Raw genomic sequence first — 26776 nt, 5'->3', positions numbered from 1 at the left:
GGATTCATCTGTACTAGTTTTCTTAGGGAATTTTTCATCCAATCCAACCTCTTGTGAAGAAGGCTACTTGTTTCTAGATTGTAATCAAATGCCCATGTTAATCATGCCAAATCGAAGATGGCACGTTGGTGCATTTTACAAATCCTGCAAACCAAATGGGCATGTATCAGTGTTCAAAACTGCATGTAGGCACTAACACGTTCTCTTCTTTTGCAGATAATAATAGGCCCGGAGGTGGATAATGTTTATAACGATAATCACATCGAATGCCTCGATCTACATATCTCAAATATTACTTTGAACTCCTACCGAGGGACCTTACCAGAGATTACACTTGCCAGGTTCTTTCTTGCTAGAGCAAAGGTGCTGAGGGTACTGAGGTTGAACACACATTTAATTAGGAAAGATCAATGGTATAATTATTAGAGCCGGCGGGTACTGCGGAATGGAAGTGCCTCAAAAAATTGTCAAACTTCGTATTGGAAGAGCATATGGCAAATAAATTGGAAGTCATTGTGTCAAACCCATACATGACCTGTCAGCAGCTGATCCCTTTTCAGAAATGACGCGGTTTGCAATTTTGAATTTGGGTGTTGTAATCTTTGAAATTTGAACCTTGCAATATTTATGGTATTTGTTATATTGAACCGTTTCTGTTCTCTTGTCTCAATGCAAATAGTTCATCCAAGTGAACCACATGTCGTATATCGCACACACCTTGATCTGGTTGACCGTTTCTTTTGTGTTGCCTAATCACAAACAGTTCATCCGAGTGAACTATATGTTGTACATCGCACACACCTGTAACATCCCAAATTTTTAGTTTAGAATGTTATATATTAGATCATCATTGTATATCATATTTTATTGCATTTTGGATTGATACTAGAAATTCTACTTAACTCAAGGACCCATGGAGAGAGTTGGGGATTTCGTTATTTTCATATTTAAGTTTTTCAAATTTTGAAAAGAGGATCATTTGATTTTAATTACTTTCTCTTCGAATATTTCTTTTATGAAAATAAAAGAGAGGGGATAAAATGACTTCCTCAAAATAAAGAAATATTGGAGATTTAATATTAAATTCAAATAAGAGTTTATTCGGAGTTTTTATCGCTATTTTATTTGACTTAGGAAAAATATGTGTTTTCAAAATTGCATTAGAGGCCCAAATAAATGTTCACCTTATCCGTTAGATTTTTATAGGACGGGGAAAATTTATTTTAGGATTTTTGGAGTCCATTTAGTATTTCTTTTATTCGTTTTTCTCTGCGGTATTTAAAAAAAATCTACCTACTTACCGGGCCGTGTCCGACGTGGACACTGCGCCCGGGCGGCCTTTTTAAGCCGAGGCCCCGCCGCCACCCCACCCCGTCCCAAACCCTAGCCCCGACCGCGCCGCCGCCGCTACCGCTGCCACACGCCACCGCCACTGCCGCCGCCACGCGCCGCCGCCGCCGGAGCCGCTCGCCATCGCCGCCCCGCTTCACACGCCACCTAGCCGCGCTACCGCCGGAGCCGCCCGCCGCCGCCGGAGCCGCTCGCCGCCGCCACCACCAACCCCGCCGCCGACGAGGTAGTCGGCGCCGCCGCCGGTTTTCTTCGAAAAACCGATCGGTTATTTTGAAACCCTAGATTTAGATCGGTTTTATTTTTTCTGGTTTATTTATTTATGGAACGCCCGTCCATACGTTTGTTTAAATGAACGGTTTTGACCCGTTAGCCACAGACAATGAACGTTCGTTCGTTAGCCTGTTCGTCAGTTTTCTTTTTCAAGGGTTTTTCCGCGATTATTTTCGATCGCGATTCCTGCCCTAATCTTCGTTCTAGTATAACTTTTCGCTCGGTTATCGAAATCAGGCGATTCAAGTGCCTAGATCTTTGTTTTGAAGCTCTCTTTCTGTTTATCCAACTTGAACAAGATTTTGCTACTGTAAAATTTGACTTAAGTCCAGATTAGTAAACGGATCTTGTTTCTTTCGCAGTTTGAGTTTCGTTGCTTCGTTTGTTTTGATTCTTTTTGCAAACCAGAGTTCTTAAGTTGAACTTTCTGGTTAGATTTTGTATTTGACTTTTACCCATGCTTCTAGTTGAGTGCTTATTGTATGCTTGTTTGTTTGCGATAGAGTACCCAGAGCGCGAAGCGTGCTACCACGAGTCTCTAGGTTTCACGGATCATCAGCAAGGCAAGTAACACTTTGATCGTACCTTTCTACTACCCAGTTTTATTGCATTAGATCAATCCTCAAAAAATTGCATGGTTACGATTTGATTAACTTGTGCGTTTTGGGAAGTAGATGAGGTAGTACCTATTCACCTGTTATTATCAAACCCATGGGAGTTACTTCTACGTTGCTTATATTGCTATGATATGCTAGTAGATGTGGATTGGGTTTGAGTGTATTCATGACAGATGTGAGTTTCTTAATTAATGGTTCAACTTAAGGTGGCAACTTAAACACACATCTGGGTGGATTGCTTGTGGGCACCTGGAGAATCCAGTGTTGTCCTAGGATATCCCGGAGGACCCGTGTGATCATCCTACGGCCCGCCACCCAGGCTTAAAGGGATCATAATATTATTCATGCTAGAAACTTTCGTGTGTAGCCACAAGCCATTATGGGCTCTGGCATAGTTGAGTAAGTTGCGTGAAGCTCTCCCATGGGTGCCACCTTACCTGGCCCAGGACCGTTTGCGCCTTTTGGCTCACGTATATGATAGTGCCGCTAGCATCCATATGACAAAGAACCCAGGCCGACATGACTAATGGTAAACCCAAAGTGGCACTAACTTACAGGGACATGCATACATGACCCAGCAACGAATGTGTCGGTCATTAGTGACTGAATCCGGGTTGTAGAGCTGGGCTAATAGGACTCCGGTAGACACCGTGTGACATTTCCCTGAAGGGACAGACACATGAATGAAGAAGGACACATGCCGGCCAGCCTAAGTGTTCCGGAGCAGTGGCAAGCTACCATGGCTCAGTGGAAGCACTAGGAGACATTTCCCCATAAGAGAGGCTACCAAGATTAAACAACTAGGTTGTCGGATCACACACATAGCAAGCATTTCAATAACATACACACAATATGCTCGATATGTGCAAATACAACATGGCATCAAAACATAACTCTATGACACAAGTATTTATTCATTAGGCTCCGAGGAGCCAAGTATTACAAACATGGGTCTCACGACACAACATACAGAGCATACAAGCAACAAGTGGAAGCATAACATGTCTGAGTACAGACAACTATAAATGAAAAAGGCCGAGAAGACTGACTATATACAAGACCCTGCCAAGGGCACAAGATCGTAGCTAAGGTAACAAGCTAAACGTCGGAGTCCACGTGGAACTACTAGTGAGACTGAAGACTCTATGCAAAACATAAATTAAGCAAACGTGAGTACAAATGTACCCAGCAAGACTTACATCAGAACTAGCTACATATGCATCAGTATCAACAAAGGGGGTCGTGGAGTTTAATTGCAGCAAGCCAGCTTTGACTCGGTGGCTATCCTAAACTATGACTACAAGTAACTCTTTTGAGGTGGCGCACACGAGTCCAAATATTCACCATATCAATACACCACTAGGGATCCTCTCCCGTCTCCCTACGAGAACGCCATCCATAGCACTCATGCTTATCTTGCGCATTTTAGAGTATCCACTTCCACTTGTCTATGAACTGTACAGGCAACCAAGAAGTCCTTTACCGCGGACGCGGCTATTCGAATAGATCATTTATAACCCTACAGGTTGTACTTCTTCACACACGCTCTCGCCACTTACCACCATGTACACATCGTGTATCTTGGCAACCTTCAAGCGGAAGCCTGGCGAGGGAGTCGGCCACGACCTGACTAACCACACAAGTCCCTAGTCAAGGTTTATCGCCTATTCGGGTTCCATCCGCAAGGAGATCCGGCCAGGGTTTCGCTCATGGCCCCAAACGATGAGAGCAGGGTTCCCTAGTCACCAAACGGGCGTCTCGGTACACCGTGCCTCGTGTCTCTACCGCATCATAGCACACCCCTAGGTTCAGCACTACGCCCCCCCCAACAGATATCCTACAAACACCAGAAACTAGTTGCAACTCCTGGACAGAGATCGAGGTGATTAATAAGCCGAGAGGGGTCGAGTTACCGAAACCCAATGTGTGGTAGTAACTGTTCATGGATCACAAACATAGAACTCAGTTCCTGAGGACGGTTTCAATGAGACAACCCACCATGTACTCCTACATGGCCTCTCACCGCTACCTTTACCAAATCGTGTTCACACACTTAGCTCACACACAGTAGGACATGTTCATCACCATTCCAATTCATCCCCAATCAATTAGACCTAACTGAACTCTAGGCAGTAGCAGGCATGAAAAACAAGCATGAATGAGTAGGCACATGAGGGCTCAAACAACTCCTACTCATGCTAGTGGGTTTCATCTATTTATTGTGGCAATGACAGGTCATGCAGAGGAAAGGGGTTCAACTACCGCATCATGTAACAGTTGAATCGTTGTTGTCCTAATGCAGTAAAAGGGAGCAGGACCGGGAGAGTGGGATTGTATCGGAATGAACAAGGGGTTTTTTCTTGCCTGGCACTTCTGAAGATAGTATAGCTCTTCATCGGTGTCATCGATCTCATCGTCAGAACCACGTCTAGTGAGAGGAAACAACACCGGCAAACCAAGAAGGAACACAACCAATGTAATGTGACAATATGATGCATGAATGTGACATGGCAACATGATGTGATTTGAGATAATGCAGCTAGAAGCGAAAGGGTTTGAGTTGATTTGAACCAAAGGTTCAAATTCAAATTCAAATTCAAACTATGAATTTCCAAAGTGCATTAACATGTTTTGACGCAGTGGTAAAGCTGCTGCCTTGTGACCATGAGGTCACGGGTTCAAGTCCTGGAAACAGCCTCTTACAGAAATGTATGGAAAGGCTGCGTACAATAGACCCAAAGTGGTCGGACCCTTCCCCAGACCCTGCACAAGCGGGAGCTACATGCACTGGGGCTGCCCTATTAACATGTTTTGAGCTATGCTGCAAGGTTAAGTTGCTTTAACATGCATGAAACTGGTACCAATGGATAAATTGGATTTTTCTGATAATTTTTCATATATAAATCTTTTCATTTGGAGTTACAGTTGATTTTCTATGATTTTTAGAAGTTTGGCAATTTTCTGGATTTCATAAATCATTTATGATTTATTAAATATCCAGAAAACATTTATGACATCAGCACTGCATCAGCACGACGTCAGCATGTCAACTGGGCGACCAAGGTCAAACATGACGCGTGGGACCCATCCGTTAGTGTCTCCGCGGTTAGTTAAGGTTAAAACTAATCTTAACTATAACTTAGAGCTTGGGGCCCACTGTCAGTGACCGGGTGGGGTCGTCAGTGCCGAAACTAATTTGGCCACGTCAGCCGCTGGATATTAGCCAACGACGACCACAGCCGACGGTGGGGGTCCGCCGGAGTTGCGCCAGATGCGACGGATCGATACGCAGAGGGAACCAGAAGGTAGCCCGTGCCCGCACGCATCTAGAGAAAGCAACGGGAGGGCTCGGGGTGGCCAGAGTTCGCCGAAACCGAGCTTGTGGCGGCGGCCGGAGTACGGCATCAATGGTGGGCCAGCTAACGGGTGCGAACGAAGGCGGAGTTAGATGGGAAACAGATGGTGAGCTCACAGCGGACTCGTAGAGGTGGTCGGCGAGCTCGAGGGATGCCGGACGACATCGAATCATCGGCGGTTGTCATCGGATCCCGTGTAAGAAGACGAAGGCGAGGACAACGGCAGGGGGCTCCCGGTGTCACGTGGCTTGGAAATGAGGAAGAGGGTGTCGCGGCGGAGCCGTTGGACGGTACGGAGAGGGGTAGGGTGGACGGTGGCCTCGGTGATGGTCGTCGGTGGCAACGGTCGCATTCGGGTGTGCATGAGAGAGCGAGACAGAGGAGGGGAAGGAGCACGGGGAGAGTGAGAGAGAGACCAGGGAGGTGCGTGGCGACGCGAGGGAGGTCCAGGCAAGCAGGGAGAGAGGAGGTGGCCGCAGCGCTTGCTCGCGCATGCGAAACACACGCCCTCCTGTCTACTGGCAGGAGGTTGAAGACGGTGCGGTGGCTGGGCTGGGCCAGCTACAGTGCTGGACAGGTAAGGTTTCTGTCCTTTCCTGTTCTTTTCTAATTCTGTTATGTTTTCTATTTTGCAGGTTTGTTTTGAATTTGGTTTTGAAACCAATTCAATTTTGTTGCTTATGAAAATATTTTTGGAAGCTAAAAGAATTAAACCAAAGCTCCACAAAATATTTCAGAATTATTGGACCTATATTTACTTAATAGTAGATATAAATCCAATTCAAATAGCTATTGATTTAACTCAAAGGCCCAAAATAAATGTTTCTGAGACACCAAAGATATTGGTTTGGATTTTACCTCTTGCCAATATTTCCAGAGGATAATAGGAACATTTTCTTGGAATTATTTGAAACAGTTTTATCTTGATCATTTTTTAAAGTATTCTAAGGCTTTGAAAATTCCTCAATTCAAATTTAAATGAAAATTAGACATGATGCAGCAACCAAGCTAATCCAAGGCATAGCAAGGCTGGGGATGTGACAACTCACCCCCACTAAACAAGAATCTCGTCCCGAGATTAAAGACGTGAGGTAAGAGGAAAGGGGGTCACATAACTATCACAATCTCCACGATCCAACTGTCCTTCTCGAAGATGTTAATTCATTGCTTCATATTGATCTTGACGTCTTTCCTTTCGAGATCTTCATTCAATGCGTTGACATCAGAAAGAAACTCTATAGGAAACGATCTCCTCGAAGATCGAGCACTCAAGATCCACTCATGGAGTGAGATGTAAGAACATCTCTTGAGTTGAGACATAAAACACACACCAGGAACATTGGAAAGAGGTGGATGACAAGGCTTCAATTGGGTGAGCAAGAATTCCACGTTGAATGCGATGGTGCATGGTTTCAAGATAGCGAGGAAATAATCGCCATGATTCCATAATAGGGCACCTTAGGGAAGGTGACTCATAGAATTATTCCCTTAAGTGGCAAAAGAATTACTTTTGATCCATAGATCATTGAAACTCATATACCATCCTAAGGCAATCACAACCGATCGTGTGAAGGAGTTTGAAGAAATGGCATACTCACACTAGAATGTATGATGTGGACTACTTTGTTGAAGACAACGCAATGAGTGATTTTCGCTTATCATCAGAAATGGATGGGACCCATGGTAGGACCACTTTTCAAGATGATCCTGAGCAACAATTGTTGAGAAGGGTAGCCCATGGGAAATTGGCACAAGGCGGTGCAAGCTGGGAACAAAATGCAAATGTCGGGAATGTTCCAACCATCATATCTGCCTGAGATTCAGATCTGGTTGGTGTCAGGTGATACGTCTCCGTCGTATTTATAATTCTTGATTGTTCCATGCCAATATTATACAAATATCATATACTTTTGGCTACTTTTTATACTATTTTTGGGACTAACATATTGATCCAGTGCCCACTGCCAGTTCCTGTTTGTTGCATGTTTTATATTTCGCAAAATATCCATATCAAACGGAATCCAAACGGGATAAAAATGGACGGAGCTTATTTTTGGAATATTTGGAAAATTCTGGAAGAAAAATCCACGTGAGATGGTGCCCGAGGTGGCCACGAGGCAGGGGCGCGCCTGCCCCCATTGGCGCGCCCCCTGCCTCGTGGCCACCTCGGGCACCGTCTCGCGTGGATTTTTCTTCCGAAATTTTCCAAATATTCCAAAAATAAGCTCCGTCCATTTTTATCCCCACGAGGCAGGGGGCGCGCCTCCCCCCATTGGCGCGCCCCTAACCCTCATGGGCCACCCGTAAGGCGGTTGATGCCCTTCTTCGGCCACAAGAAAGCTAATTTTTGGTAAAAAATCAGGCCAAAGGTTTCAGGCCAATCGGAGTTACAGATCTCCATATATATATGAAACGGTGAAAGGGCAACAAAAGAGAACGCAGAAACAGAGAGAGGCAGAGAGACAGATCCAATCTCGGAGGGGCTCTCGCCCCTCCCACGCCATGGAGGCCAAGGACCAGAGGGGAAACCCTTCTCCCATCTAGGGAGGAGGTCAAGGAAGAAGAAGGAGGAGGGGGGCTCTCTCTCCCTCGCTTCCGGTGGCACCGGAGTCCCACCGGGGGCCATCATCATCACCGCAATCTTCACCAACAACTTCACCGCCATCATCACCAACTCTTCCCCCCTCTATGCAGCGGTGTAACCTCTCTCTTACCCGATGTAATCTCTACTTAAACATGGTGCTCAACGCTATATATTATTTCCCAATGATGTATGGCTATCCTATGATGTTTGAGTAGATCTGTTTTGTCCTATGGGCTATTTGATGATCAAGATTGGTTTGAGTTGCATGTTTTATTATTGGTGCTGTCCTATGGTGCTCTCCATGTCGCGCAAGCGTGAGGGATTCACATTGTAGGGTGTTGCAGTACGTTCATGATTCTCTTATAGTGGGTTGCGTGAGTGACTAAAACACAAACCCGAGTAAGGGGGTTGTTGCGTATGGGATAAAGAGGACTTGATGCTTTAATGGTATGGTTGGGTTTTACCTTAATGATCTTTAGTAGTTGCGGATGCTTGCTAGAGTTCCAATCATAAGTGCATATGATCAAAGTAGGGAAAATATGTTAGCTTATGCCTCTCCTTCAAATAAAATTGCAATAATGATTACTGGTCTAGTTATCGTTTGCCTGGGGACAAATAATTTTCTCGTAACAACAAGCTCTCTACTTAAACTAATTTAGTTGTGTCTTTATCTAAACAGCCCCTACTTTTTATTTACATGCTCTTTATTATCTTGCAAACCTATCCAACAACACCTACAAAGTATTTCTAGTTTCATACTTGTTCTAGGTAAAGCGAACATCAAGCGTGCGTAGAGTTGTATCGGTGGTCGATAGAACTTGAGGGAATATTGGTTCTGCCTTTAGCTCCTCGTTGGGTTCGACACTCTTACTTATCAAAAACTGTTGTGATCCCCTATGCTTGTGGGTTATCAAGACCTTTTTCTGCCGCCGTTGCTGGGGAGCAATAGCATGGGGTGAATATTCTCGTGTGTGCTTGTTTGCTTTATCACTAAGTAATTTTTATTTGCCGTTCTTCAGTTATGGGTAGGAAACGCAAAATACCAAAAAAAATTAGTTGCACCTACTAAACCAATGGTTGAAGAACCACTCAAAATCTATCACACTGCTGAAGCTTATTACTTGGATCATCTTCGATCCCTATGTGCTCGTGTTGAAACCCCAACTAGCTTACTTGAGGGAAAATCTTTAGATGAGGATGCCTGTTATGTGCGACACCGAATATCTAAAAAAGGGAAAAATTTACTGGGTCAAATTCATCGTTTGCAATGCTATGCTTGGAATTTATGCGAAATATATGATATTACTTGTTGTTTTGAAAACCCTAAGAAACGCCTTCCCTATCAATGTGAGTTTAGTGATAATGGCATCGTATCTTCGTATGCTAAAGGTGTTTATAGTTACTATGATGTTCAACAAATTGAAGAATTTGTTGCTTTTAAGGGTGCTTATGAAATTGCTTCTTTGATCAAAACGTATGATGCTACTCTTTACAAATCTGAAAATTTTGCCATACTTAAATATTGCTATGATAATTATGCTTCTAATGCCTATGTTGAACCATATATTGAGAACTACCCCGCTGTCCAATAAGAGACTAATATTTTGTAGGAGTCTATGGAAGAAGAAATTGATGAAACTGTGAGCTCATTGGATGAAAAAGATGAGGAGGAGAGCGAAGAACAAAAGGAGGAAGAGCGGATTAGCTACCCGTGCCCACCTTCTAATGAGAGTAACTCTTCAACTCATACATTGTTTAATTTCCCTTCGTGCTTACCGAAGGATGATTGCTATGATAATTGTTATGATCCCTTTGATTCTCTTGAAATATCCCTTTTTGATGATGCTTGCTATGCTTGTGGCCAAGATGCCAATATGAATTATGCTTATGGAGATGAACTTGCTATAGTTCCGTATGTTAAACATGAAATTGTTGCTATTGCATCCACGCATGATAGTCCTATTATCTTTTTGAATTCTCCCGACTACACTATATCGAAGAAGTTTGCACTTATTAAGGATTCTATTGATGGGTTGAGTCTTACTATTAAACATGATGATTTTGATGAATATAATATGTATGTGCTTGCTTCCCCTACTTGTAATTATTACAAGAGAGGAACTATATCTCCACATCTCTATGTTTCCAATACAACAAAATTGCAAGAAACTGTTTATACTATGCATTGGCCTTTACTATGTGTGCATGAATTGTTCTTTTATGACATGCCGATGCATAGGAAGAGAGTTAGACTTCGTTGTTACATGATATATGTTACTTTGTGCTCACTACTAAATTACAAATCATTATTAATTAAAAATGGCTTTGATATACCTTGGGATCCGGGTGGATCCATTACTTGAACACTATGTGCCTAGCTTAATGGCTTTAAAGAAAGCGCTGCCAGGGAGACAACCCGGAAGTTTTAGGGAGTCATTTATTTCTGTTGAGTGCTTTCATATAGTTTAAAAACAACAAAAATAAAGAGGGGAACTCAAAACTTTTTCAAAAAAGGAAAGTGAAAGTGAGAAAGACAAGCATTGTTGAAGTGGGAGAGCTCCTTGAACTTTGTTCATGCTCACGCAACTTTGTGAATCTTGATTACAGAAACTTTTCAACAAAAATAATTATCCCCTTGTACAATTCCATTGTATTATAAAAATAATGTGCCAAGGTTTGCCTTTAGGATGTTTACTTTGCTTGTTGGTTTGTACGGTGCAGGACAGAAACTTTGGCTATAGTGCGCGATTTTACATTTTTAGCTGGAACGTCAAACGGTTCTAATTCTTTTTGCACTGTATTTCTATGAAAATGTTTTATTTTTCCTCAGTTTGGCAGAATGGTTCAAGTATAAGAAGTATGGTGAATGTTCAGTTTGTAACAGACTCTTCTGTTTTAGACAGATTCTGTTTTTGATGCATAGTTTGCTTGTTTTGATGAAACTAACGATTTATATCAGTGGTTTAAGCCATGGAAAAGTTATATTACAGTAGACACAATGCAAAAAAATGAATTGGTTTGCAACAGTGCTTAGAGTAGTGATTTGCTTTATTATACTAACGGATCTTACTAAGTTTTCTATTGAAGTTTTGTGTGGATGAAGTGTTGGATGATCGAGAAGGTCTCGTTGTGAGAAGAAGGAAGAGAGGCAAGAGCTCAAGCTTGGGGATGCCCGAGGCACCCCAAGTAAATATTCAAGGAGACACAATCATCTAAGCTTGGGGATGCCCCGAAAGGCATCCCCTCTTTCTTCAACAAGTATCGGTATGTTTTCGGATTCGTTACATTCATGTGATATGTGCAATCTTGGAGCGTCTTTTGCATTTAGTTTTAATTTTTCTTTTATACACCATGCTGGTATGAGATAGTCCTTGGTTGATTTAGAGAATGCTCTATGCACTTCACTTATATCTTTTGAGTATGGCTTTATAGAATGCTTCATGCACTTCACTTATATCATTTGAAGTTTGGATTGCATGTTTCTCTTTACATAGAAAACCGCCATTTTTAGAATACTCTTTTTCTTCACTTAGATTTGTTAGAGCGTGGGTATATATTTTGTAGAAAGAATTAAACTCTCTTGCTTCACTTATATCTATTTAGAGAGATGACAGGAACTGGTCATTCACATGGTTAGTCATAAAATCATACATAAAACTTGTAGATCACTGAATATGATATGTTTGATTCCTTGCAATAGTTTTGCGATATGAAGATGGTGATATTAGAGTCATGCTAGTGGGTAGTTGTGGATTAGTAGAAATACTTGTGTTGAGGTTTGTGATTCCCGTAGCATGCACGTATGGTGAACCTTTATGTAAGGAAGTCGGAGCATGAGGTATTTATTGATTGTCTTCCTTATGAGTGGCGATCGGGGACGAGCGATGGTCATTTCCTACCAATATATCCCCTAGGGGCATGCATAGTAGTACTTTGCTTCGAGGGTAAATAAACTTTTGCAATAAGTGTGTGAGTTCTTTATGACTAATGTTGAGTCCATAGATTATACGCACTCTCACGCTTCCATCATTGCTAGCCTCTTCGGTACCGTGCATTGCCCTTTCTCACCTCGAGAGTTGGTGCAAACTTCGCATCCAAACCCCGTGATATGATAAGCTCTGTCACACATAAGCCTCCTTATATCTTCCTCAAAACAGCCACCATACCCACCTATTATGGCATTACCATAGCCATTCCGAGATATATTGCCATGCAACCTCCATCATCATCATATACATGACTTGAGCATTCATTGTCATATTGCTTTGCATGATCGTAAGATAGCTAGCATGATGTTTTCATGGCTTGTCCGTTTTTTGAGGTCATTGCTATGCTAGATCATTGCACATCCCGGTATTCCACCGGAGGCATTCATATAGGGTCATATCTTTGTTCTAGTATCGAGTTGTAATATTGAGTTGAAAGTAAATAAAAGTGTGATGATCATCATAATTAGAGCATTGCCCCAAAAAAGGAGAGGCCAAAGAAGCCTAAATAAAAAAGGGGCCAAAGAAGCCCACACAAAAAGGGGGCAATGTTACTATCCTTTTACCACACTTGTGCTTCAAAGTAGCACCATGTTCTTCATATAGAGAGTCTCTTGAGTTATCACTTCCGTATACTAGTGGGAATTTTCATTATAGAACTTGGCTTGTATATTCCGACGATGGGCTTACTCAAATGCCCTAGGTCTTCATCAGCAGGCAAGTTGGATGCACACCCACTTAGTTTCAGTTTGAGCTTTCATATACTTATAGCTCTAGTGCATCCGTTGCATGGCAATCCCTACTCACTCGCATTGATATCAATTGATGGGCATCTCCATAGCCCGTTGATACGCCTAGTTGATGTGAGATTATCTTATCCTTTTTGTCTTCTCCACAACCACCATTCTATTCCACCTATAGTGCTATATCCATGGCTCACGCTCATGTATTGCGTGAGGGTTGAAAATGCTGAAGCGCATTAAAAAGTATGAACCAATTGCTCGGCTTGTCATCGGGGTTGTGCATGATGTGAATATTTTGTGTGGTGAAGATGGAGCATAGCCAGACTATATGATTTTGTAGGGATAGATTTCTTTGGCCTTGTTATTTCGAAAAGACATGATTTAGTGGGCTTGAAGTATTATTGTTTTTATGTCAAATGATAGACTATTTCTTTGAATCACTCGTATCTTTATATTCATGCCATGATTAGATATGTGATCAAGATTATGCTAGGTAGCATTCCGCATCAATTTTTTTTATCATTTACCTACTCGAGGACGAGCAGGAATTAAGCTTGGGGATGCTGATAGGTATCCGTCGTATCTATAATTTTTGATTGTTCCATGCCAATATTATACAACTTTCATATACTTTTGGCAACTTTTTATACTTTTTTTGGGACTAACATATTGATCCAGTGCCCAGTGCCAGTTCCTGTTTGTTGCATGTTTTATGTTTCGCAGAATATCCATATCAAACGGAATCCAAATGGGATAAAAATGGATGGAGCTTATTTTTGGAATATTTGGAAAATTCCGGAAGAAAAATCCACGCGAGACAGTGCCCGAGGTCGCCACGAGGCAGGGGGCGCGCCTGCCCCCCTGGGCGCGCCCCTGACCCTCGTGGGCCACCCGTAAGGCGGTTGATGCCCTTCTTCGGCCGCAAGAAAGCTAATTTTTGGTAAAAACAACACGGCGAAGGTTTCAGGCCAATCGGAGTTATGAATCTCCATGTATATACGAAACGGTGAAAGGGCGGCAGAAGAGAACGCAGAAACAGAGAGAGACAGAGAGACAGATCCAATCTCAGAGGGGCTCTCGCCCCTCCCACGCCATGGAGGCCAAGGACCAGAGGGGAAACCCTTCTCCCATCTAGGGAGGAGGTCAAGGAAGAAGAAGAAGGAGGGGGCTCTCTCCCCCTCGCTTCTGGTGGCACCAGAGTGCCATCGGGGGCCATCATCATCACCACAATCTTCACCAACAACTTCACCGCCATCATCACCAACTCTTCCCCCCTCTATGCAGCGGTGTAACCTCTATCTTACCCGCTATAATCTCTACCTAAACATGGTGCTCAACGCTATATATTATTTCCCAATGATGTATGGCTATCCTATGATGTTTGAGTAGATCCGTTTTGTCCTATGGGTTATTTGATGATCAAGATTGGTTTAAGTTGCATGTTTTATTATGGGTGCTGTCCTATGGTGCTCTCTGTGTCGCGCAAGAGTGAGGAATTCCTGCTGTAGGGTGTTGCAATATGTTCATGATTCGCTTATAGTGGGTTGCGTGAGTGACTGAAACATAAACCCGAGTAAGGGGGTTGTTGCGTATGGGATAAAGAGGACTTGATGCTTTAATGCTATGGTTAGGTTTTACCTTAATGATCTTTAGTACTTGCGGATGCTTGCTGTAGTTCCAATCATAAGTGCATATGATCCAAGTATAGAAAGTATGTTAGCTTATGCCTCTCCCTCAAATAACATTGCAATAATGATTACCGGTCTAGTTATCGTTTGCCTAGGGACAAATAACTTTCTCGTAACAACAAGCTCTCTACTTAAACTAATTTAGTTGTGTCTTTATCTAAACAGCCCCTACTTTTTATTTACATGCTCTTTATTATCTTGCAAACCTATGCAACAACACCTACAAAGTACTTCTAGTTTCATACTTGTTCTAGGTAAAGCGAACGTCAAGCGTGCGTAGAGTTGTATCGGTGGTTGATAGAACTTGAGGGAATATTTGTTCTACCTTTAGCTCCTCGTTGGGTTCGACACTCTTACTTATCAAAAACTGTTGCGATCCCCTATACTTTTGGGTTATCATCAGGATATTTCAGACTCATCAAGTCTAGAAAATAAAAAATGAAAGTTTACAACACAAATCGCTGAGATGGCGTTGCGAGATTCTCGGGAATGAACCACGATAGCAAGCCCCAAAACATCAGCTAGTTCTACTACACACATGTCAACACGCTGTCCCAGACAAGCATGACCACGTAGTAGTCTTACAACAAAACACTACCGAGTTCTGGCTGGGAACCATCATCGAGGATATCGGAGTCTTGTGCATGATCTAGAATTAACACAACAAACTCCTTTTCCTTGAGCAAATCAATCAGTGGCTTGGGTGCTAGGGAATGCATATGGAATGAAGGTTGCAAGTCTCCAAACCACAGAATACTTCGCACATATGCATGAATGACTTGGGATGATTCCCGAAGAGCAACATTGACTTTCTCGAATTCACGACGGCAACTTGCATCAAATGCACATGAATTAGAGGAAGTCACTTCTTTCATCCAAACATACGCTTCATGAACGGAACACGAAGATAATGCTTACAAAAGTTTCCAACACTAGCTTGATGTTCAACATGAATCATGGAGAAGATAGAAATGTTGTCGATGGGCTCAACAACAATTCATATGGGTTTCCATATAAATGGAATTCCATAATTAGGTGAACAAGTGATAGCATTGGTCAGAACAAAAGATATAACGGTGTATGCTCGAGGAAACACTACGAGGAAGACAACATTACGAACATCGTTGCTTTTGATTTGATTTGAGGATAGCCCACACTCAAATCAAAGTTTTGACAAGACAATAGATCCAACAATTGATCACGAGGACCAATCAATGAAGATACATCTTTCTTCAACACACACACAAACGCAAAGATATCCCTTTAGAATGAAATAAATTCGGCAAAGCTTTTATCTACCAACTCGCCAAGTTGTTGTTTAGCTTAACCAACTAGCTCAGGGGTATCCAACACATATTCTTGGAGAAGGGGTGGTTTATAAGAAACCACTTGATGACGAACTCAACATAGCAGTCAAGTGATAACCTGGTAATGCTTCCGAGAAGATATTCGGAAAATCATGAACCACTGGTATGTTACTAAGCTCGAGAACAATCTTGCTTTTCAGGGCAAGATGATATGACCAAATAAGCAGGGGATTGACACAATCCTAACTCATTAATCGAAGAGTGCACCGGAAATAAGGACTAGGCATCATGATCAATCTTAGGATGATGATTCAATAACCAACATGCTAAGAATGAGAATATTGTCCATTAACTACCAAGCAACGGAGTTGCTTGGAGTACTGATTTCACACATCACGATTCACTTGTCGGCATTCCGGTTACAATAAGACGGAACCGAGAAATGAACAATGATGGCAAGAAGTATCATTGTGTCAAGAATTCACAAGAGATGGTGCAATTCTCATGACAATCCTGAAATAAAAGAGGGTAATTCTCAAGGGTAGAACATAGCAAAAACTGGATTGGCATTTTGATCCACGGAATACCACTGCTTTGACCAAATCCTAGATATGGATGAGGTACTGGAGTTTGTTTCTCCTAGTCAGTCCGGGATAGAATGGCTTGACGGACCACAAGAATAATAGGCATCGATAAAACGAATGCACAACTAGTCTTGACTATCAATTGATAGACAGAGGTCAGAATACAACCAAAGAGAGACAACTCAAAGGAACATATGGTTTTCTGAGTTGTGGATGCATAGATTTAGTATGTCAAACAAGTTCAACATATTTCTTCCAGATAATCCATGCAGAAAGGTAGGACTGGCATATTCACAATGCAGAATGGAGAACTCATCAAGAGCACTCTGGTTGTGATCTATTGGTTCAAAGAACTTCTGCCATAATGGTTCATGGTATTGGAAGAACGATGTACCACAGACCTCGAGGACTATCGCTAAGGTTACTAATATCCTAAAGGAACTAGCAAACACTATCAACATGAGATAAGTAGAGTGAATCTTGGGTTCGAGAACCCAGAAATAGAATAGCTACATACTAAATGCATCACGGGATGCTTTCGAGAATAATGGCCAGAATCATTGATACGTCCATTTTGCATCATGCTTTTATATTAATATTTATTGCATTATGGGCTGTTATTACACATTATGTCACAATACTTATGCCTATTCTCTCTTATTTTACAAGGTTTACATAAAGAGGGAGAATGCCGGCAGCTGGGATTCTGGCTGGAAAAGGAGCAAATATTAGAGACCTATTCTGCACAGCTCCAAAAGTCCTAAAACTTCACGGATGATGTTTTCCAAATATATAAAAAAACATTGAGTGCAAGAACTTCACCAGAGGGCCACACCATGCCCACGAGGGTGGGGGCGCGCCCCCCTACCTCGTGGGCCCCCTGGTGGCCCTCCGGTGACCATCTTCTGCTATATGGACTTTTTCGATGGGAAAAAATCATAAGCCATCTTCTCGGATGAAACTCCGCCACCACGAGGCGGATCCTTGGCGGAACCAATCTAGGGTTTTGGCGGGGCTGTTCTGCCAGGGAAACTTCCCTCCCGGAGGGGGAAATCATCGCCATCGTCATCACCAACGCTCCTCTCATCGGGAGAGGGCAATCTCCATCAACATCTTCATCAGCACCATCTCATCTCAAAACCCTAGTTCATCTCTTGTATCCAATTCTTGTCTCCAAGTCCGGGATTGGTGCTAGTAGGTTGCTAGTAGTGTTAATTACTCCTTGTAGTTGATGCTAGTTGGTTTAATTGTTGGAAGATCATATGTTCAGATCCTATATGCACATTAATACCCCTCTGATTATGAACATGTTTATGCTTTGTGAGTAGCTACTTTTGTTCTTGAGGACATGGGAGAAGTCTTGCTATTAGTAGTCATGTGAATTTGGTATTCGTTCGATATTTTGATGAGATGTATGTTGTCTCTCCTCTAGTGGTGTTATGTGAATGTTGACTACATGACACTTCACCATTATTTGGGCCTAGAGGAAAGCATTGGGAAGTAATAAGTAGATGATGAGTTGCTAGAGTGACAGAAGCTTAAACCCTAGTTTATGCGTTGCGTCGTAAGGGGCTGATTTGGATCCATATGTTTCATGCTATGGTTAGGTTTACCTTAATACTTTTGTTGTATTTGCGGATGCTTGTCCAAGTAAGGGCAACACCCAAGCACCGGTCCACCCACATACCAAATTATCAAAGTACCAAACGTGAATCATATGAGCGTGATGAAAACTAGCTTGAGGATATTCCCATGTGTCCTCGGGAGCGCTTTACATCATATAAGAGTTTGTCCAGGCTTGTACTTTGATACAAAAAGGATTGGGCCACCTTGATGCACCTTATTTAATTTTGTTACTTGTTGCTGGTTGCAAATTATCCTATCACAAAACTATCTGTTACCACTTATTTCAGTACTTGCAGAGAATACCTTGTTGGAAATCGCTTATCATTTCCTTCTGCTCCTCGTTGGGTTCGACACTCTTACTTATTGGAAGGACTACAATAGATCCCCTATACTTGTGGGTCATCAAGACTCTTTTCTAGTGCCGTTGCCGGGGAGTGAAGCGCCTTTGGTAGGTGGAATTTGGTAAGGAAAAATTTATATAGTGTGCTGAAATTTACTGTCACTTGTTACTATGGAAAGTAATCCTTTGAGGGGCTTGTTCGAGGTATGTTCACCCCGACCAGTAGAGCAAAGAGTTGCTCATCAACCCACTGAACCTACTGAAAATGAAAATTCTTGCTTCGAAATTCCTTTGGGTATGGTAGAAAAACTGCTAGCTAATCCTTTTTTGGGAGATGGAACAAAACATCCTGATGAGCATCTAATATATGTGGATGAAGTTTGTGGATTGTTTAAGCTTGCAGGTATACCCAGAGATGTTGTTAAGAAGAAGGTCTTTCCCTTATCTTTGAGGGGAGATGCATCGACATGGTATAGGCTATGTGATGATATGGAGTCTTGGAATTACAAACGATTGAAATTGGAATTTCATCAAAAGTTTTATCCTATGCATCTTGTTCATTGTGATCGCAATAATATATATAATTTTTGGTCTCACAAAGGAGAAAGCATCGCTCAAGCTTGGGGGAGTCTTAAGTCAATGTTATATTCATGCCCCAATCATGAGCTCTCAAGAGAAATGATTATTCAAAATTTTTATGCTCGGCTTTCTGATAACAAGTGCACCGTGCTTGATACTTCTTGTGTCGGCTCTTTTATGATGAAGACTATTGAATTATAATGGGATTTATTGGAAAGAATTAAATGCAACTCCGAAGATTGGGACCTCGACAATGGTAAGGAGTCAGGTATGACACCTAGTTTTGATTGTGTTAAATCTTTTATGGATACCGATATTTTCCGTAAATTTAGCACTAAATATGGACTTGACTCTGAGATAGTAGCTTCTTTCTGTGAATCTTTTGCTGCTTATGTTGATCTCCCCAAGGAGAAGTGGTTTAAATATCATCCTCCCATAGAAGTAAAAGTATTTGCACCTATTAAAGTTGAAGAAAAGACTATTACTTATAATGATCCTATTATTCCTACTTCTTATGTTGAGAAACCACCTTTCCCTATTAGGATAAAGGATCATGCTAAAGCTTCAACTGTGGTTCGTAAAAGCAATATTAAAACATATACACCTCCTGAGCAAGTTAAAGTTGAACCTAATATTGCTATTGTTAAAGATCTCTTGTCTGATAATATAGATGGGCACGTTATTTATTTTTGTGATGAAACTGCTAGAATTGCTAAACCTCGTGATGCTGATAAACCTAGACCTGTGATAGGCATGCCTGTTATTTCTGTTAAAATAGGAGATCATTGTTATCATGGCTTATGTGATATGGGTGCTAGTGCTAGTGCAATACCTGTTGACTTATACAACGAAATTATGCATGACATTGCACCTATCGAGTTAGAAGATATTGATGTCACAATTAAACTTGCTAATAGAGATACTATTTCACCAATCAGAATTGTTAGAGATGTTGAAGTCTTGTGTGGGAAAACTAAATATCCTGCTGATTTTCTTGTTCTTGGTTCCCCACAAGATAGCTTATGTCCCATTATATTTGGTAGACCCTTCTTAAATACTGCTAATGCTACCATAGATTTCAAAAGAGATGTTGTTACTGTCGGTTTAGATGATATGACTCATGAATTTAATTTTTCTAAATTTAGTAGACAACATCATGAGGAAGAATTACCTAGTAAAGATGAAATTATTGGTCTTGCCTCTATTGTCGTACCTCCTAGTGATCCTTTAGAACAATATTTACTAGACCATGAAAATGATATGTTTATGAATGAAAGAAGGGAATTAGATGAAGTATCCTTTAAACAGGAACCTATTCTAAAACATAATTTACCTGCTGAAATCCTAGGAGATCCTCCTCCACCCAAGGGTGATCCCGTGTTTGAGCTTAAATCGTTACCGGATACTCTTAAATATGCTTATCTTGGTGAGAAAAAGATATATCATGTTATTATTAGTGCTAACCTTTCAGAACATGAAGAAGCGAGATTATTGAAAATTCTAAAGAAGCACCGTGCTGCTATTGGGTATACTCTTGATGATCTTAAGGGCATTAGTCCCACTCTCTGTCAACATAAAATTAATTTGGAAGAAGATGCTAAACCAGTTCGTGATCATCAACGCCGGCTGAATCCTGAAATGAAAGAAGTGGTAAGAAAGGAGATACTAAAGCTCCTTGAGGCAGGTATAATTTACCCCTGTTGGTGGGAACGACACCTATGGGATCACAACAATCCCTACCGTGGTTAGCGGGGTGCGGGTTCGTGAGAAGAGCGGATCAAACAGATAGCACACGGTTCGTTTATCCAGGTTCGGGCCGCGAGGATGCGTAAAACCCTACTTCTGCTTTGCTGGATTGTATATCTGTGTTCTTGAGCTAGCTATGGGGCGTGAGGAGCTCCAAAAAGTCGAATCCTTCCTTTGGTCACCTCGGGCCTCCTTTTATAGAAAAAAGGGGTTGCCACAATGGCACATAGGAGGTGGAAAGGGTACAGTGCTGCGAGGTTATCCTTCGCATCACATGACAAGGCACATTTAATGTGTCTTGCTTAGGTGTCCTTGCTTTATCGGGGATGGGGGAGAGATCTGTCTCTTCCGTCGCCGCTCCTTCTTGTGTCGGCACGCGCCCTGGCCAGCGACGCCTGTGATGCCATGTAGGTAGGCAGGCAGCTGAGGTGGCGCAGTGGTGGGTCTTCACGAAGATCTGCATGCCGACACGCGGGTGCCTGCCCAGCTGGTTGGGTCGGCAGCTACATGCATGCAGTGGTGGAGGTTTAGTCGGCGTGGGCCTGATGGTGGCCCTGCGGGTGTTCTCGGCAAGGGCATTGCTGGGGCCCCGGCAAGGGTCTTGCCGAGGCGCCTGCTGTCATCCCCGGCAAGGCGCTTGCCGGGGGCCTTGTGGTCTTCCTCGGCTGGGATCCCGCCAAGGGTTGTCGTCTCCTTAGTGCCTATATGATCTTGAATGTCTTCACAAAGATCTGCATGCCGCCACGGGGATGTCTCCCGAATCCTTGCCCTTTGGGGGCAGTGGACTCAAGGGTGATTTGCTCCGTAGGCGCGGGACGAGTCGCCGCGGCAAGGGTCTTGCCGGGGCTGCTAGAACTATCTCCCGGCAAGGATCTTGCCGGGGGAGTCCGCTTCGTCCCCTTTGCTCTTCGTGGTCTTGGCCTTGGCGTCGTTCTAGTTCTCTTGAGCTTCGGTCTTACCCTGGCTCACCTCCCTTGCCTTGCTTGGTGTGGTGGTGCCCGTGGCTCAGACTGCCCGTGCATAGTTATAGGGGTACAAAAAGTGTACCCCTCTTTTTGTACACCGACAGGAGCCCCCGGGCCTGGGCCACACATAAGCGCAACGCGTTGTTGGGCTAGGCCCAAAAACGGTGCGCGGGCAGGCGGGGCGGTTTTTACCGCGGTAAGGTTCTTCGCCTGCTGCGCTTCCCACAACTCCCGCGCGTGGCGCGGCGTGGGGAGGTGCGTGTGACATGGGAAGCATGCGTTGGGTTGGTTCCCGCGGGCATGCGTCACACCACAGTTAATGTGAAAGGAGGTGGCCCGTGTTTTCCCCCATAAAAAGGAATAACCGCGGGCGCGCTGCTCACTTTCTCCTCTTTCCTCGTGCCTTTTCCAATCTCAGAGCCGCCGTTTCCTCTCTTCCTTCCTTCCAAAGCTTCGGCCGTCGCCCGCAGTCATTGCTTCGCCATCCCCCTTCCTCAGCCCTCTAAACTTCTTGGCCGCCATGGCGCCCAAATCCATCAAGAGCAAGGGGGTGGCTAAGGGCGCTGTGACTGTGGAGCCGCTGGAGAGTGCGCTGTCGAGGGACCGGACGAAGTCCGCCTTTTTCTTCCCCTCGACGGTTGATGTTCATGAGCTCTGGGCCTCCTTCAGGCCCCTATGGGGAGCAAAGACGGGGGGAGAGAATTCAGGACACCCGGCGACGCGCGTCATTCCGGCTGCTTGCGCTGATCCTACTCCAAATCGGTATCCCTTTTTCGTCGATTATCTTCCTTGCGGGTTATGCCCCCCTTTCTCCTATTTCTTCTGTGGCATTATGCACACCTTCGGCTTTCACCTCTTGGATTTTACTCCGAATGTGGTGGCGTGCATGGCTTTCTTCACGCATCTTTGCGAAGGCAGCCGGGGTGCAGCCCAACACGGCGCTCTTCCGCCATTATTTCTTCCCTCGGATCCAGCCGAGAGGTGCCGCCTCTGGTTGCGTCACCTGGATCCCAAGATCCAAGGGGGGCGTACCCAGACGGTGCCGTGAAGGAGAGGTGGGAGGAATGTCGTGGCCGGTGGTGCTGGATTGAGGATGAAGACCCGCCGGAATTCTGCAAGGTCCATCGAGCGCCGCCGGTCCGTGGCAACGATTGGAGCGATGTCGACGCCGCCGACGAGAGGCTCACTGTTGCCACTACTAGGATTCTCCGGCTCACCCAGGCCGGACTCACCCTTGAGATGATCGGGGTGGACTTCATTCGCTGTTGGATCGCCCCGTTGCACAACAAGGGGAGGCCAGCTTGGCTCTTTACGAATTCGGCTGACATTATGCGACTCCGCCCCGGCCTCGATCACAACTTCACAGTGATGGCGCATGCCCACTTCTGCCAGCGGCTTTTCCAGCTTGATGTGGGTCGCGATGGCGAGGTCGAACGGACCGGCAAGGCCGCGAGGGCTGCCGCAAAGCTTGGCAAGGCCCTCAAGGGGCCGTTTTTCAAGCTGCCGGCGGGGGTGGTCCCGTTGTGCAACAATTCACGTCGGTCCGAGATCATCGCCATGATGCCGGACTGTAATGCGCACAGCCCTTTCCTGAGCTGGAAGGAGCCGAAGGACGCGGATGTGCAGCAACTCTTTGACACCATGATTGAGGTACATGTCAATGCTGACGCCGAGCGGTGGCTTGTCATGGACACCACCCAGGTAGAGCTAGACTACATCGCCACTAGGGCGAGGGAGGCGCAACTCGCCATGGAGGCCGGCAGTGCCGGGGGCGTGGAGGACAAGGCCGCAACGGCTGCGGAGGAAGAGCAGCTCACCCGGTGGGCGGCGGCCACCGAGGAGGTCAGCAGCACCGACACTGGAGCTCCGCTTGTCGAATACGCGGCCGACGAGTCGTCGTCGGAGGAGGACGTGGCGGCGGGCTCGACGCCAACCAGGGGAAGAGGGCGAGTCCTACGACGGGCTGGCTCCGGCGAGCCGATCCGGCCCGGCAAGGCTACGCGGCCTCAATTGACCCTGGAGGGGTCTGGGAGTCACACGAGGGCTACGGCAGCCAAGAGGCTGACAAAGGCCGCTGATAAGAAGAAGACAACAGCCCCTTCCTCATCTGGGCGCGCACAAACCCCACCGTCTTCGCCTCCTCCGGAAGATGTCGACTCGGATGTTGACGCGAAGGTCGCCTTTGATCTCGGGCCTCTCAGCCCGAAGAGGAAAAGGGAAGTGGTGGAGGAAGAGGATATGGGTGACGAGTAAGTACTCCGTCCCTTACTGCCATTTCCATTCCCCTGAATTAAGTCACTTATCTTGATCCGCTTTTGCTTTTGCAGGGATGCAGAGACGTTGGCCCAGAGGGTGAAGAGGGCCAAGGCCTTGGCAGGCGGCCAGCCCCCGGCCAGTGCTTCAAAGTCGCCACTGGTGGTGCTGAGCAGCCCGGACAGCAGCCCCCAGCTCAGCCCCCAGCGTACGTTCGTCAATCTCCTCTTATCGACATGTGGTAGGCATTCGATGCTATGGTGTTGACCTTGTTGGGTTTGCAGGAGGGGAGCGGCAGCAGGAGGAGCCGCAGAGGGCTACCCCAACACACCACCCCCATCAACTACGCCGCCGCGAGGGGCGTCCCCGGCAAGGGCATCAAGCACGGAGCCCACACCCATGGAGGAAGAGGGGAACTTGGGCGCTGGTGACTCTGCCACGGTGCCGAATGCTGGCGGGGAGGGGACTTCTGCTTCACAGCCTGGCACTGGTGAGTCGCTTGTCCTCCGTCTCTATTTTTCCCTTATTCTTTTTCTTGGCTTCAATGCTCCCATTACTACCCAGGCCCTCCTTCAATAGGTATGGAGGACATGGATACTGTTGTTGGGAATATTGCTGAGGAGGCCGCGGCGGAGGCCGACAGGATTGCCGCCGAGGAGGCCGCCAGGGATGTTGACGAGGTCGCCGCTGATGAGGCTGCCAAGGATGCTGCCGAGGACACCGCTGCGGGGAACGCCAAGGTAACCGGCGAGGCTTCTGCCGAAGTCGCCAATGGTGGGCTTGCCGGGGAAGCCGGCAAGGCCACTGCCGAGGAAGAGGTGGTTGATGATCAGCCTCCCTCCTCCTCAACCTCGGGCCCTGGCAGATATCTGAAGGTGGGCAACGATCTTTTCGTCCATCTCCCAGGGGCGTCCAGTTCCCGAGCGCCCGCCGAAGGGGAAGTCTTTGACGGCGAGGTGCTTGCCCCCACCGAGCTCGAGGTTGTCGATGAGCCGAGCATTGGCGGTGATGGTTCTCCAGAAGAGCAACTTTTCCGTGCTATGGGTAGCGGGCCAACTTCCGAAAACTCAAGGCGCTCTACCGTGTCCTTCTGGACAAGGTTAATTCCAGGACGGCAACGGTGGACCAGACGGAGGTGGATTTCAAGGCGCGCGTTGCTGAGACGCAGACCTGGTTCCACCATGCTCGCGAGGAGCAGAGGGCCTTTCAGGAGGAATTGGCCAAGCGCAATGTCGAGCTCACCATGAAGATGGCTGACATCGAGAAGGCCCAGGAAAAGGTGGCGAACTTGGCTGCCGCGGCCGAGGCCGTCTGGACCCAGCATCAAGCCGCACTGGATTCCCAGGGAGAGGACCTCACCGTGCGTGAGGCGAAGCTTGCCGCAGTGCTCCGTGGCAAGGATGAGGAGCTCGAGGCCCTTGTCGCACGGCGGACTCGCGAGCTGGAGCAGAGGCACAAGGTGGCACTCGATGCCCAGGCTATGGCCCATGCCGGCAAAGTAAGGGAGTTGGAGGTGGAGCGGGACGAGCTGAAGGAACATGCCCTCAAGCTGTCCAACGAGAAGAGCACGCTCAACAGCGCCTTGGTAGAGGCGCAAGGAGCGGTCATCAGCAGGGCTGGGGAGCTCTCCGAAGCGCAAAACTCCATCAGAGATCTCAAGCTAAAGCTGGAGAATATCAAGAAGATGTTGTCGGAGAGCACGGCTTAGGAGGAGACCTTGACCAGGAGCCTGGAGGAGGAGATGGAGCTGCGGGCGAACGAGGCCGCCTTCCACCAGGAATATGTGGCGGGCGAGAACAGATGGATCAGCCGTCTGGAGGATGTCGCCGGCAGGGTCACCTCGCAGTTGGCCACCATGGGGATGCCAAACGTGAGGTATGCGCCTGAGCGCATAGGGACCGTCAACGCCAAGCTGACCCAGTTCTTCGAGGGCGTCCTTGGAGCCTTGGCTTATCTTCACTCCAGCAGAGCGGCCATGTCAGCTGGGGAAGCCCGGCGACTTTGCCGGGGGGTCATGACCAAGGTCCTCACCAAGATGGCATACTGGAATCCCAACCTCGACTTCGATGCCATGATGGATAGCTTGCCGGATGGTACTGACCTCAAGGTGCTCAAGGAGCGCATCAAGCCCGTCATCAATAGCATCGACGAAATCAAGAGGGTGGAAGGCCAGCGCCGGGATTAGGCATCCCGTTCTTCACTGCCGCTGCAGGTTCACGACTAAGACAAATTTCATCTTTAGTTAGAACCGTAGCAATGATGTGATGTAATATAACTTTGCAGTACTCTTAATTTCATGCACGTTATTTCCCCGTTCAATTCCTCTTTGTATGCGTGCCCTACGTCGATTGGGTAGGCTCGCCGGCACGGAAGCCCCTAGTGGCATTTTGGGGACGGATCCCCATGGGCCTGCTGGGTATGTGTTCTGCCGGACGACCCACCTTTCTGTTCTGAACGTGGCCGCTCAAACTGTCGAGCTTGACTCGAGTCAGAATCGAGAGCGTTGTTGATCGCGGAAGGCTACTCTGCCATTCTCGACGCAGCCGCTTGAGCTGTTGAGCGGACTCGAAACAGGGCAAGGGCGTTGCCGATCATGGGAGAGCCCACTGGCGTGCAGGTTTCTCATACAAAGGCGTGACATCTCCAGGGGGAATAACCTCATATAAGAAAGATAGAACAAATAAGGGTTCAATGCAACTTAGCTTCTGTTTGCAATCGCTCGAGTGCCGATCGTCTGGCCTCCTTTCTTCTCCAAGGGTCACGCAGATGAAGGAGTGCC

The sequence above is a fragment of the Triticum aestivum genome, chromosome 6A (assembly GCF_018294505.1).
Source record: "Triticum aestivum cultivar Chinese Spring chromosome 6A, IWGSC CS RefSeq v2.1, whole genome shotgun sequence".
NCBI lineage: Eukaryota > Viridiplantae > Streptophyta > Magnoliopsida > Poales > Poaceae > Triticum > Triticum aestivum.
This window is presented reverse-complemented; position numbering follows the sequence as displayed.